Genomic DNA, 13,100 nt, shown 5'->3' on the forward strand with positions numbered 1-13,100 from the left:
GCGACCCCTTTGATGCCATTGATTTTCTCCGACATGTTTTTCTCGACTTGGTCTTGCAACGCTTTGTAAAAATGACTGTAGGTCCAAATATATCCTCTGAAACTCTCTTCATGTTCAAAACGGACGTCTTATCTGTCAGCAAGGTTAGAGTGAAAATGTCAGTCACTCAACATTACCGTTGAGTTTTATAACACATATTGACATAGATCACACACTTATTCCTGGGCTGATAATCTCAGCAGACGCAGCATCCCGAATGAGCATGGAGAAAAGGTGCTAAAAAGCGCCCAAATTCAGTCGCAATAACGTTCCATTTTGCGCGCGATGTTCACTACTATCCATTGTTCTTTGTTAATGAATGGTCAAGTAATTAGTTGCATGATTACATCTGGTCAGTTGACTCTCTATTCATCTAATTTAACCTTATACGTGTGTGAGTGTGTGTGTGTGTGTGTGTGTGTGTGTGTGTGTGTGTGTGGTCAATTAAAGCAATACATTTGTGAAACAGTGTGTGGAACAATGAAACAGACTATAAGGGGGTCTTGCTACCAAGCGCAGTGTTTTTTCAGGTTATCTAAGATGGAATCTCGCTTCGAAAATTATGATATAGTCTGTATTAGAAAACCTGTTTCACTTAAAAGAAATTCAATTAGATGTTAGTTACGAAAAGTGGGTTTAAATTTATAAGTTAGTTATTGAATTGGTTTCAAGTAATTAAAGAAATTTAGAATACACACAAAAAAAACCCCTCAAAAGTCTTGAAATCTGAAAAGTGTAAAACGTTTCTCAACCATTCCGTTCCTAGCGAGTAGAGGCCTAACACAGGCGTAGTAAACAATTTTCCATATAAGGACTTTCATTACCACATTGTTAGATATTGTTGTTGACAAGGTTAATGTTTGAAATATCAGTCCTTGTGTTACAAATATGTAATGAAATTAGAAAAAGACAAAACTCACAAAAAAAACCTTTCATTTTGAACAATAACCTCACTGTTTTTACAAAGTTGAGTTAATAGTACGAGACTTCCCTATACATGTATGTGAGATTGGGGGGCGTTAACTCATTCGCCTTTCAGTTGTGTAAACAAACCCAGACACTTCTTCCCGGGTTGATAATCTCAGCAGATGCAGCCCTGAATGCGCATGGAGAAAAGGTTAAAAAAGGCGCCAAAATGCAGTCGCAATAACATTCCATTTCGCGCACGATGTCAAGTTTCCATATAAGGATATTCATAACTATCCATTGTTCTTTGTTAAGGAATGCTCGAGTAATTAGTTGCATGATTACATTTGGTCAGTTGACCCTGTACTCATCTAATTAACCTGATACATCACTTATACATTTACATATTAATGAGTTATCTTGCCTATTAATGAGGGATTGGTGACCTTAGTTTCCATATAAGGATATTCATTACTATCCATTGTTCTTTGTTAAAGAATGCTCGAGTAATTAGTTGCATGATTGCATTTGGTCAGTTGACCCTGTACTCATCTAATTAACCTGATACATCACTTATACATTTACATATCAATGAGTTATCTTGCCTATTAATGAGGCATTGACGTTGACAACACCCCTCCCCCACCACACGTTTCAAATACGCTCTCGTTGATTTAAGTATTTCCTTTCAAAACAATCTCGTGTTTACACAAGCGTTTTTCCTTTCAGCTGTCCGGAAACAATTGTTGATACAACTGTTATACGAGGTTATTGGTCAAGGTTATACGAGGTCATTGATCGCATGACAACACCCCCCACCTCTCCACCCCCCAAGGTCAAGGTTATGTGACGTCATCAGTCACGTGAGGTTACTAGGTGCACTTGTGACGTCATCAAATGAGGATATGAGGATGGGTACATCTTAAATATATACTACTCATTCGCCGTTTGAGCTCGATTCCGTAGAGCCTGGTTTCGTATCAATCGACCCTGTGTTCGTCGACCTGGGACGCCCTGAACGGGGTCAATCGTCAACAGTGTAGGTCTGTTAGTACCTGTCCCAATGTCCCAACCACAGACTGAACATTGAACATATTGGCAAATGCTCGCTTAAGTCCAGTTTCTGGCATGCCCAAAAGCCTATAGATGCTCCGCGCGTTTTAGACGCTGCATCGCTAGTTCATTCAGAAACAATAAATGAAATCAAGTTAATCACAATTGTATGGAAAGCAGAATCAATAAGATTGACAGAAATAATGGTCCACAGAGATTAGATGACTTTCTGTGATAGTGTCAAAATCAGCAATGACACCCTACGAGAGTGTGTAGGGCTGCTCGGAGTGGTACGCGTAAATTATCGGATGTGTTTTTTCGTGTTTTACAGACATAAACGTTCTTGCATGGGATGTCGCCTACACTTAGCTTTATTCGAACCCTTGGTATTAACATAACCGTTGCCCCTTTAAGTGTACATTGAACAACATCTTCATTGTTCAAAATGTGTCATTAATGTAAGATATGATATTTAAAACACAATCACCATGACTGGGTGAAACTACACTACGTGCCAGTAAGACCTCCTCGCCAAACGCCACATGCCCGGCTACATGAAGACAAGGTACAATACGGGCATATTTACCCCTTGTGCAGTCTTCACCTGTCCATCCGGCCTTGCATCCGGGCTCACACTTCCCAGTCACGTGATGACATGGTGAAGTTCCCTGACAGTTCCTTTCCTGACATTTGTTCGCGCATGCGTCTCTGTAAGTTCCATTGCTACATTCTGCGAATATACAATGAAGGTAGTACTGGCACACTGATGCATTTTAGATCATTGAGTTAGATGCTTTAGAAAGATATCAGAATAGTCCAGATTGAGGACTGGAAATGTTTGAGAATGGTGGTTAAAAGAAACTATTAAGTACATTGCATGGCATATTTTCATTTGGTGCAATCACTTTCTCTCCACCCTGGTTGGCATCTGACGACACACGACCCGGTATTACGGTAACATGGTGTGGTGCCATCTGCACACTATCGTCCTGCACAGGTTTTGTTACAGTTTATACCATAGTTACCCTACCAAACAGATGGGATTGACATGAAAAGGGAAAATTTATGTTTCATAGTGCATAAAGTGGTGTTTAAGGGTATCATAAACTTGGTGTCATGCACGGATTTGCATGCATGCATTCTTCTGAAGAGTCGACAAATGCCACCTTGACTCAAGTTGTACCACTCATCAGTGAGTGCATTAAGAGTGGTGGGCGGATTTTGATGTTGCAAGTGTCAGATTAATGTGGGAGGAAAGCCCGAAGTGATGCAGGTCTCAGACGTTTACCACTTCGGTGAAACCCACGAGCACGGGTATGGTGCTGACAAACCTAGAAACATAATCGGGGCGAACCGTTGTGAACTCTGATAACAAATATGCAATATGACTTAAATGTATCAAATCTGACATTTGAAATTTGGTTTCAGATCAGATTCATACTGAAGTCATCGGCAAGTCATCATTGCGTATGTTTCTGTTTTATCAGTCCAACGCTTCCATGTTGACATCTTGCAGATATAAGATGGCTGAAAGCTGTTTTCCAGGCATTAAGTAGCACAACAGGGCTTGAAGCGGTGCTCTACGCGCATTTGTTAATTTAAAGATATGAAATCTACAGAATGTGAGTAATATTATTTAACGTTCTACAGAGTTGCCCCTCAAAGTATATATATATAGACACAGATGAATTAATTACCTTATCGTCATTATTTAAACTGTGTCTTTGATGGAATCATCATAATGCGTTATGAAATGGCCAAATATGCTATTTCAAACATGATCACCATGGTTATGAAGTATATAACTGAATCTGCCAAACATTTGACAGAGGCTACACACACCATTGACTAGGTCAGTATTTAGGGTGCACTGTGACGTCAAAACAGTGTAACGGTATAACTGTACTCTTGAAAATCACATGCGTGAACCGGTTGAGTAAATTATACAGCTCATCTTTGGACTTTTTTATTTTATCTCTCTCTCTCTCTCTCTCTCTCTCTCTCTCTCTCTCTCTCTCTCTATATATATATATATATATATATATATATATATATATAACACAGATGAATTAATTACCATATCGTCATTATTTAAACATGATAACCATGGTTATGAAGTATATAACTGAATCTGCCAAACACTTGACAAAGGCTTCACACATCATTGACTAGGTCACACCACACTGACAGTAGAAGGTCCTCATTTGTATTACATTTGGGTTCCTGTATTACATCACACTAAATGCCTTTCCACCCTGGTCTCCAGTCTCCTGGACACACACCTCTGACTGGGTCCCACTACACCTGACAGTAAGACCTCCTCACCTGTATCACACCTGTCTCCCTGCCACCAAGGTCTACGGTCTCCTGGACACACACCACTGACTGGATCACACTACACCTGACAGTAACACCTCACCAGTACCACACCTGTCTCCCTGCCACCCTGGTCTACAGTCTCCTGGACACACACCACTGACTGGACAACAGAACACCTGACAGTCGGACCTCCTCACCAGTATCACACCTGTCTCCCTGCCACCCTGGTCTACAGTCTCCAGGACACACACCACTGACTGGGTCCCACTACACCTGACAGTAAGACTTCCTCGCCTGTATCACACCTGTCTCCCTGCCACCCTGGTCTACAGTCTCCAGGACACACACCACTGACTGGGTCCCACTACACCTGACAGTAAGACTTCCTCGCCTGTATCACACCTGTCTCCCTGCCACCCTGGTCTACAGTCTCCAGGACACACACCACTGACTGGACAACACTACACCTGACAGTAAGACCTCCTCACCTGTATCACACCTGTCTCCCTGCCACCAAGGTCTACGGTCTCCTGGACACACACCACTGACTGGATCACACTACACCTGACAGTAACACCTCATCAGTACCACACCTGTCTCCCTGCCACCCTGGTCTACAGTCTCCTGGACACACACCACTGACTGGACAACAGAACACCTGACAGTAGGACCTCCTCACCAGTATCACACCTGTCTCCCTGCCACCCTGGTCTACAGTCTCCAGGACACACACCACTGACTGGGTCCCACTACACCTGACAGTAAGACTTCCTCGCCTGTATCACACCTGTCTCCCTGCCACCCTGGTCTACAGTCTCCAGGACACACACCACTGACTGGGTCCCACTACACCTGACTGTAAGACTTCCTCGCCTGTATCACACCTGTCTCCCTGCCACCCTGGTCTACAGCCTCCAGGACACACACCACTGACTGGACAACAATACACCTGATAGTAAGACCTCCTCACCTGTATCACACCTGTCTCCCTGCCACCCTGGTCTACAGTTAATGTTTCGTAGTGCATAAAATGGTGTTTAAGGTTGTCATAAACGTGGTGTGTTCATGATGAAAGTGAAGGTTATTAATGTGTGAATCGGATGTGTAAACATCATCCCAGAATCCCATTTCTTTCCAATACGAAGATGACTTTTTGCTGTTACCACAAATATACAGATGTGACTAAAATGAATGAAATATGCCATTTATAACTTGGTCCCGATTCTTAAACGCAGTTAACACTTAATATTTAAGTCTGCTCCGAACACACATTTAGCCATACCTGTGGCATAACGGGGCTAAAAGGAAGATTAACTTAAAGATGTGAAATCTACAGAATGAGATGATTTGTCTTGAACGTTCAAAAGTGTGGCCCCTCAAAGTTTATATTGAATAACATAGGACTCGCAACATCGTCATTGTTGAAAATGTGTCATTAAGATAATCATCATAATTTGTGATGAATTGGCCAAATATGCTATTTCAAACATGATCACCATGGTGATGATTTATATACTGAACCGCAAAAGAAACGTCGCCATGGATAGATTTATGAGAAACCCTATTTGTCCAAACACTGTAAACATACTTTGAGTTATATTAAAGAGATGAAACTTGGCAAAACTGATCATCAAGGTTGAAATTAAAGTGTCAAATGTTCTTAAAGTCAAACGCAACACTAGTCTCTGAGAAAATGGCATCACAAGTCAGTATCTCGTGTGTCCGCCATGTGCATTGATGACTGCCGTGCAACGTCGATACATTGAATGGATGAGGCGGTTGATGAAGTAGGCACTTGAGCTCACACTCTGAGGAACGCTTGACGCAGTTCAGCTGAGTTGTCGGCCTTGGTCGGACGTCGTTCAGCCGTCTTTGAATCTGGTCCCACAGGTGCTCAATGGGATTTAAATCGGGACTGAGGGCAGGCCACTACATGGTTCTGATGTCATTCTGCTGGAGGAAGTCTCTTGCTGCTCTTGCAGTGTGGGCACGGGCGTTATCATGCTGAAACTCGTGGTTGAGGCGACGTGTCAAATGAGGTATGGCGTGTGGTCTCAAGACTTGATCCATGTACCGAGCTGCTGTGACACCATTGCCTCTCCCTGGACCATGTTCTCGAAGACCACAGGGCGAACCCTCTGTGCAAGACCAATTTCACTCCGCACCATAATGCTCGGACCACCCCACGAGTCTCTCAACAACACAAGCGTCCAAATAACGTTTCCCACGGCGTCGCCAGACTCTCTCTCTGTCATCTGATGATGAGATGAGGTAACGGCTCTCGTCTGAGAAGAGGACTCTTCTCTACTGCTGGTGGCGCCAGTGCTGGTGCTGTGTTGCCCACCGAAGACGGTCCCGGCGATGACGTGGTGTCAAAATGGGTCCTCGGTGTGGCCTGTGACAGTGGAGGTGTCTGCTCGTCAATCGTCAACGCACGGTGTCCGCACTAATATGTCGCTGGTGTGTCCCCATGGTCTCTCCAGCAGTTTCTGCAGCAGTAACAAAGCGATCTTGAAGATGCCGTCGCACTATCTGACGATCCTGACGTCGGCTGGTGACCCTTGTTCTTCCACTACGTGGTCGGTCATCTGTCGTGTTGGTGGTCTGGTACCTTTGCTGGAGCCTGTATATGGTCCTCACGTGGACTTGAAATGCATTGGCTACTTGCCGGGCGGTTTGTCCAGCTTGCAATCGTCCAAGGGCTTGGTGTCACTGATTACTTGACAATCTTGGCATGTGGTAGCAATGTACGATGTCAACGTCCATCAAACGCCCATTAGGTCGTCTCGATAAGTGTTACCTTCGGTCTTTTCATGACATGAACAATACTGAAGGCAATTCAGGACAAATGAAGTTGCAAGTTACACCTCGGGTGGAATCACAGTCGACCCGGTATAATGTTCACATGTGGTGCCAGTTCCACATTTTCGTCTCGCGCATTTGTTACAGTTTATTTCATAGAAACCTGCCCCATACTCTTCAGTACACAAGGAGATTGACACGAAAAAGGAAGATTGGTGTTTAAGGATGTGAAAATAAAGGCGACAAAACCTTTCCCATATTCATAAAAAAATCTCTGCCAAAATCAGAGTCGATTGTATGATTCCGACTACATCATGAGCATGTGTTTATGAGTTACTGAAAAGGTGGGCATGTCCTGCCCCACCGGAGGCACCCGTCACAAAAACATGCAAAGGCAAGTCAGTTGTTCATCTAAAAAATACACGGGGACATGTGGGGCAAGTCAAAATAGGGAATTGCACCTGGAATCATTCTCCTTAATAATGTGTCAAATTTCGTCAAGAGAAGTACTTATGACCCTATGAATCAGTGGGGTTAACATGATCGCAGAATAATATGCCACTTTTAACTTTGTCCAGGTTCCTACACACAGTTAACATTTTAACCAAAATCTGCCCCGACCGCACATACAGCCATGCTTGTGTGATCTATTGTGTTAGTCTAACGCATTCATGTCGACATCTCACATACATAAGCGGCTTGGAAGCTGTTGTCCAGCCATTAATAGCATAACAGAGCTTAGATTGATGCTTATTTATTAATCAAATACATGAAAATTACAGAATGAGAGTAAATGTATTTAACGTTCAACATTGTTGCCACTTAAAGTTGATACTGAATAGAATATGATTAACTATATCGTCATTAGTCAAAATGTGGCATTGAGATAATCAGCAATAACTTGTTATGAAATGGACAAATGCTATTTCAAATATGATCACCATGGTGATGATTTATATACCTGCCAAAGAACTTGCAACATGTTGAGGGTAAGGGTCACACACACCACTGACTGGGTCACACAACACCTGTACCTGTCAGCAAATATAAAAGGCCAGAGCCTGTACCACACCTGTGTCCCTGCAAATATGCAATCAATGTTATTACGAAAACATACCTTGTGTGCAGTCATCACCCGTCCAGCCCACGAGACACCCAGTGTCACATGACCCATTGTAGCGGTCACATGATGAGTTAGTGTCAGCACACTTCCTCCCAGCACATGGTTTCTTGCAGTGGACACCATAGCATTCTGACATAAAGTGGATAAACATTCCGTTTTTGAGTGTGTATATTTTCATAATAAATTCAACATAACAAGCGCCTTAAAAGTGAGATAATGACTGGTTTTACGATTGTGAACTTTGAGTGAGTGAGTGAGTGAGTTGGGTTTAACGCCGCTTTTAACATTATTCCAGTTATATCACGGCGTGTCAGCTTAATGTGGGAGGAAAGCCCAAAGTGATCTCAGACGTTTAACACTTCGGTGAAACCCACGAGCACGGGTATGGTGCTGACAAACCTAGAAACATAATCGTGGCGAACCGTTGTGAACTCTGATAACAAATATGCAATATGACTTAAATGTATCAAATCTGATATTTGAAATTTGGTTTCAGATTCATACTGAAGTCATCGCCAAGTCAGCCCCGAACATCATTGCGTATGTTTCTGTTTTATCAGTCCAACGCTTCAATGTTGACATCTTGCAGATATAAGATGGCTGAAAGCTGTTTTCCAGGCATTAAGTAGCACAACAGGGCTTGAAGCGGTGATCGACGCGCATTTGTTAATTTAAAGATATGAAATCTACAGAATGTGAGTAATATTATTTAACGGTCTACAGAGTTGCCCCTCAAAGTATATAGAGTATTTAGGGTGCACTGTGACGTCAAAACAGTGTAACGGTATAACCGTACTCTTGAAAATCACATGCGTGAAACCGGTTGAGTAAATAATACAGCTCATCTTTGGACTTTTGTATTTTCTCTGGGTTCCTGTATTACATCACACTAAATGCCTTTCCACCCTGATCTCCAGTCTCCTGGACACACACCACTGACTGGGTCCCACTACACCTGACAGTAAGACTTCCTCGCCTGTATCACACCTGTCTCCCTGCCACCCTGGTCTACAGTCTCCAGGACACACACCACTGACTGGGTCCCACTACACCTGACAGTAAGACTTCCTCGCCTGTATCACACCTGTCTCCCTGCCACCCTGGTCTACAGTCTCCAGGACACACACCACTGACTGGACAACACTACACCTGACTGTAAGACCTCCTCACTTGTATCACACCTGTCTCCCTGCCACCCTGGTCTACAGCCTCCAGGACACACACCACTGACTGGACAACAATACACCTGATAGTAAGACCTCCTCACCTGTATCACACCTGTCTCCCTGCCACCCTGGTCTACAGTTAATGTTTCGTAGTGCATAAAATGGTGTTTAAGGTTGTCATAAACGTGGTGTGTTCATGATGAAAGTGAAGGTTATTAATGTGTGAATCGGATGTGTAAACATCATCCCAGAATCCCATTTCTTTCCAATACGAAGATGACTTTTTGCTGTTACCACAAATATACAGATGTGACTAAAATGAATGAAATATGCCATTTATAACTTGGTCCCGATTCTTAAACGCAGTTAACACTTAATATTTAAGTCTGCTCCGAACACACATTTAGCCATACCTGTGGCATAACGGGGCTAAAAGGAAGATTAACTTAAAGATGTGAAATCTACAGAATGAGATGATTTGTCTTGAACGTTCAAAAGTGTGGCCCCTCAAAGTTTATATTGAATAACATAGGACTCGCAACATCGTCATTGTTGAAAATGTGTCATTAAGATAATCATCATAATTTGTGATGAATTGGCCAAATATGCTATTTCAAACATGATCACCATGGTGATGATTTATATACTGAACCGCAAAAGAAACGTCGCCAAGGATAGATTTATGAGAAACCCTATTTGTCCAAACACTGTAAACATACTTTGAGTTATATTAAAGAGATGAAACTTGGCAAAACTGATCATCAAGGTTGAAATTAAAGTGTCAAATGTTCTTAAAGTCAAACGCAACACTAGTCTCTGAGAAAATGGCATCACAAGTCAGTATCTCGTGTGTCCGCCATGTGCATTGATGACTGCCGTGCAACGTCGATACATTGAATGGATGAGGCGGTTGATGAAGTAGGCACTTGAGCTCACACTCTGAGGAACGCTTGACGCAGTTCAGCTGAGTTGTCGGCCTTGGTCGGACGTCGTTCAGCCGTCTTTGAATCTGGTCCCACAGGTGCTCAATGGGATTTAAATCGGGACTGAGGGCAGGCCACTACATGGTTCTGATGTCATTCTGCTGGAGGAAGTCTCTTGCTGCTCTTGCAGTGTGGGCACGGGCGTTATCATGCTGAAACTCGTGGTTGAGGCGACGTGTCAAATGAGGTATGGCGTGTGGTCTCAAGACTTGATCCATGTACCGAGCTGCTGTGACACCATTGCCTCTCCCTGGACCATGTTCTCGAAGACCACAGGGCGAACCCTCTGTGCAAGACCAATTTCACTCCGCACCATAATGCTCGGACCACCCCACGAGTCTCTCAACAACACAAGCGTCCAAATAACGTTTCCCACGGCGTCGCCAGACTCTCTCTCTGTCATCTGATGATGAGATGAGGTAACGGCTCTCGTCTGAGAAGAGGACTCTTCTCTACTGCTGGTGGCGCCAGTGCTGGTGCTGTGTTGCCCACCGAAGACGGTCCCGGCGATGACGTGGTGTCAAAATGGGTCCTCGGTGTGGCCTGTGACAGTGGAGGTGTCTGCTCGTCAATCGTCAACGCACGGTGTCCGCACTAATATGTCGCTGGTGTGTCCCCATGGTCTCTCCAGCAGTTTCTGCAGCAGTAACAAAGCGATCTTGAAGATGCCGTCGCACTATCTGACGATCCTGACGTCGGCTGGTGACCCTTGTTCTTCCACTACGTGGTCGGTCATCTGTCGTGTTGGTGGTCTGGTACCTTTGCTGGAGCCTGTATATGGTCCTCACGTGGACTTGAAATGCATTGGCTACTTGCCGGGCGGTTTGTCCAGCTTGCAATCGTCCAAGGGCTTGGTGTCACTGATTACTTGACAATCTTGGCATGTGGTAGCAATGTACGATGTCAACGTCCATCAAACGCCCATTAGGTCGTCTCGATAAGTGTTACCTTCGGTCTTTTCATGACATGAACAATACTGAAGGCAATTCAGGACAAATGAAGTTGCAAGTTACACCTCGGGTGGAATCACAGTCGACCCGGTATAATGTTCACATGTGGTGCCAGTTCCACATTTTCGTCTCGCGCATTTGTTACAGTTTATTTCATAGAAATCTGCCCCATACTCTTCAGTACACAAGGAGATTGACACGAAAAAGGAAGATTGGTGTTTAAGGATGTGAAAATAAAGGCGACAAAACCTTTCCCATATTCATAAAAAAATCTCTGCCAAAATCAGAGTCGATTGTATGATTCCGACTACATCATGAGCATGTGTTTATGAGTTACTGAAAAGGTGGGCATGTCCTGCCCCACCGGAGGCACCCGTCACAAAAACATGCAAAGGCAAGTCAGTTGTTCATCTAAAAAATACACGGGGACATGTGGGGCAAGTCAAAATAGGGAATTGCACCTGGAATCATTCTCCTTAATAATGTGTCAAATTTCGTCAAGAGAAGTACTTATGACCCTATGAATCAGTGGGGTTAACATGATCGCAGAATAATATGCCACTTTTAACTTTGTCCAGGTTCCTACACACAGTTAACATTTTAACCAAAATCTGCCCCGACCGCACATACAGCCATGCTTGTGTGATATATTGTGTTAGTCTAACGCATTCATGTCGACATCTCACATACATAAGCGGCTTGGAAGCTGTTGTCCAGCCATTAATAGCATAACAGAGCTTAGATTGATGCTTATTTATTAATCAAATACATGAAAATTACAGAATGAGAGTAAATGTATTTAACGTTCAACATTGTTGCCACTTAAAGTTGATACTGAATAGAATATGATTAACTATATCGTCATTAGTCAAAATGTGGCATTGAGATAATCAGCAATAACTTGTTATGAAATGGACAAATGCTATTTCAAATATGATCACCATGGTGATGATTTATATACCTGCCAAAGAACTTGCAACATGTTGAGGGTAAGGGTCACACACACCACTGACTGGGTCACACAACACCTGTACCTGTCAGCAAATATAAAAGGCCAGAGCCTGTACCACACCTGTGTCCCTGCAAATATGCAATCAATGTTATTACGAAAACATACCTTGTGTGCAGTCATCACCCGTCCAGCCCACGAGACATCCAGTGTCACATGACCCATTGTAGCGGTCACATGATGAGTTAGTGTCAGCACACTTCCTCCCAGCACATGGTTTCTTGCAGTGGACACCATAGCATTCTGACATAAAGTGGATAAACATTCCGTTTTTGAGTGTGTATATTTTCATAATAAATTCAACATAACAAGCGCCTTAAAAGTGAGATAATGACTGGTTTTACGATTGTGAACTTTGAGTGAGTGAGTGAGTGAGTTGGGTTTAACGCCGCTTTTAACATTATTCCAGTTATATCACGGCGTGTCAGCTTAATGTGGGAGGAAAGCCCAAAGTGATCTCAGACGTTTAACACTTCGGTGAAACCCACGAGCACGGGTATGGTGCTGACAAACCTAGAAACATAATCGTGGCGAACCGTTGTGAACTCTGATAACAAATATGCAATATGACTTAAATGTATCAAATCTGATATTTGAAATTTGGTTTCAGATTCATACTGAAGTCATCGCCAAGTCAGCCCCGAACATCATTGCGTATGTTTCTGTTTTATCAGTCCAACGCTTCAATGTTGACATCTTGCAGATATAAGATGGCTGAAAGCTGTTTTCCAGGCATTAAGTAGCACAACA

General features: G+C 43.3%; 1 long non-coding RNA gene across 1 annotated transcript; it reads right to left on the reverse strand.

Moving 5' to 3' along the window:
• Positions 1-2,588: 2,588 nt before the first annotated feature.
• LOC139464072 (uncharacterized) lies at positions 2,589-12,533 on the reverse strand. Its single transcript, XR_011653094.1, has 3 exons — positions 12,459-12,533; positions 8,237-8,371; positions 2,589-2,728 (listed from the first exon to the last, which is right to left on the reverse strand). It is a non-coding gene; the product is annotated as an uncharacterized lncRNA (long non-coding RNA).
• Positions 12,534-13,100: the final 567 nt, after the last annotated feature.

The sequence above is a fragment of the Haliotis cracherodii genome, unplaced genomic scaffold, assembly GCF_022045235.1.
Source record: "Haliotis cracherodii isolate W230 unplaced genomic scaffold, xgHalCrac1.p SCAF_16, whole genome shotgun sequence".
Taxonomy (NCBI): Eukaryota; Metazoa; Mollusca; class Gastropoda; order Lepetellida; family Haliotidae; genus Haliotis; species Haliotis cracherodii.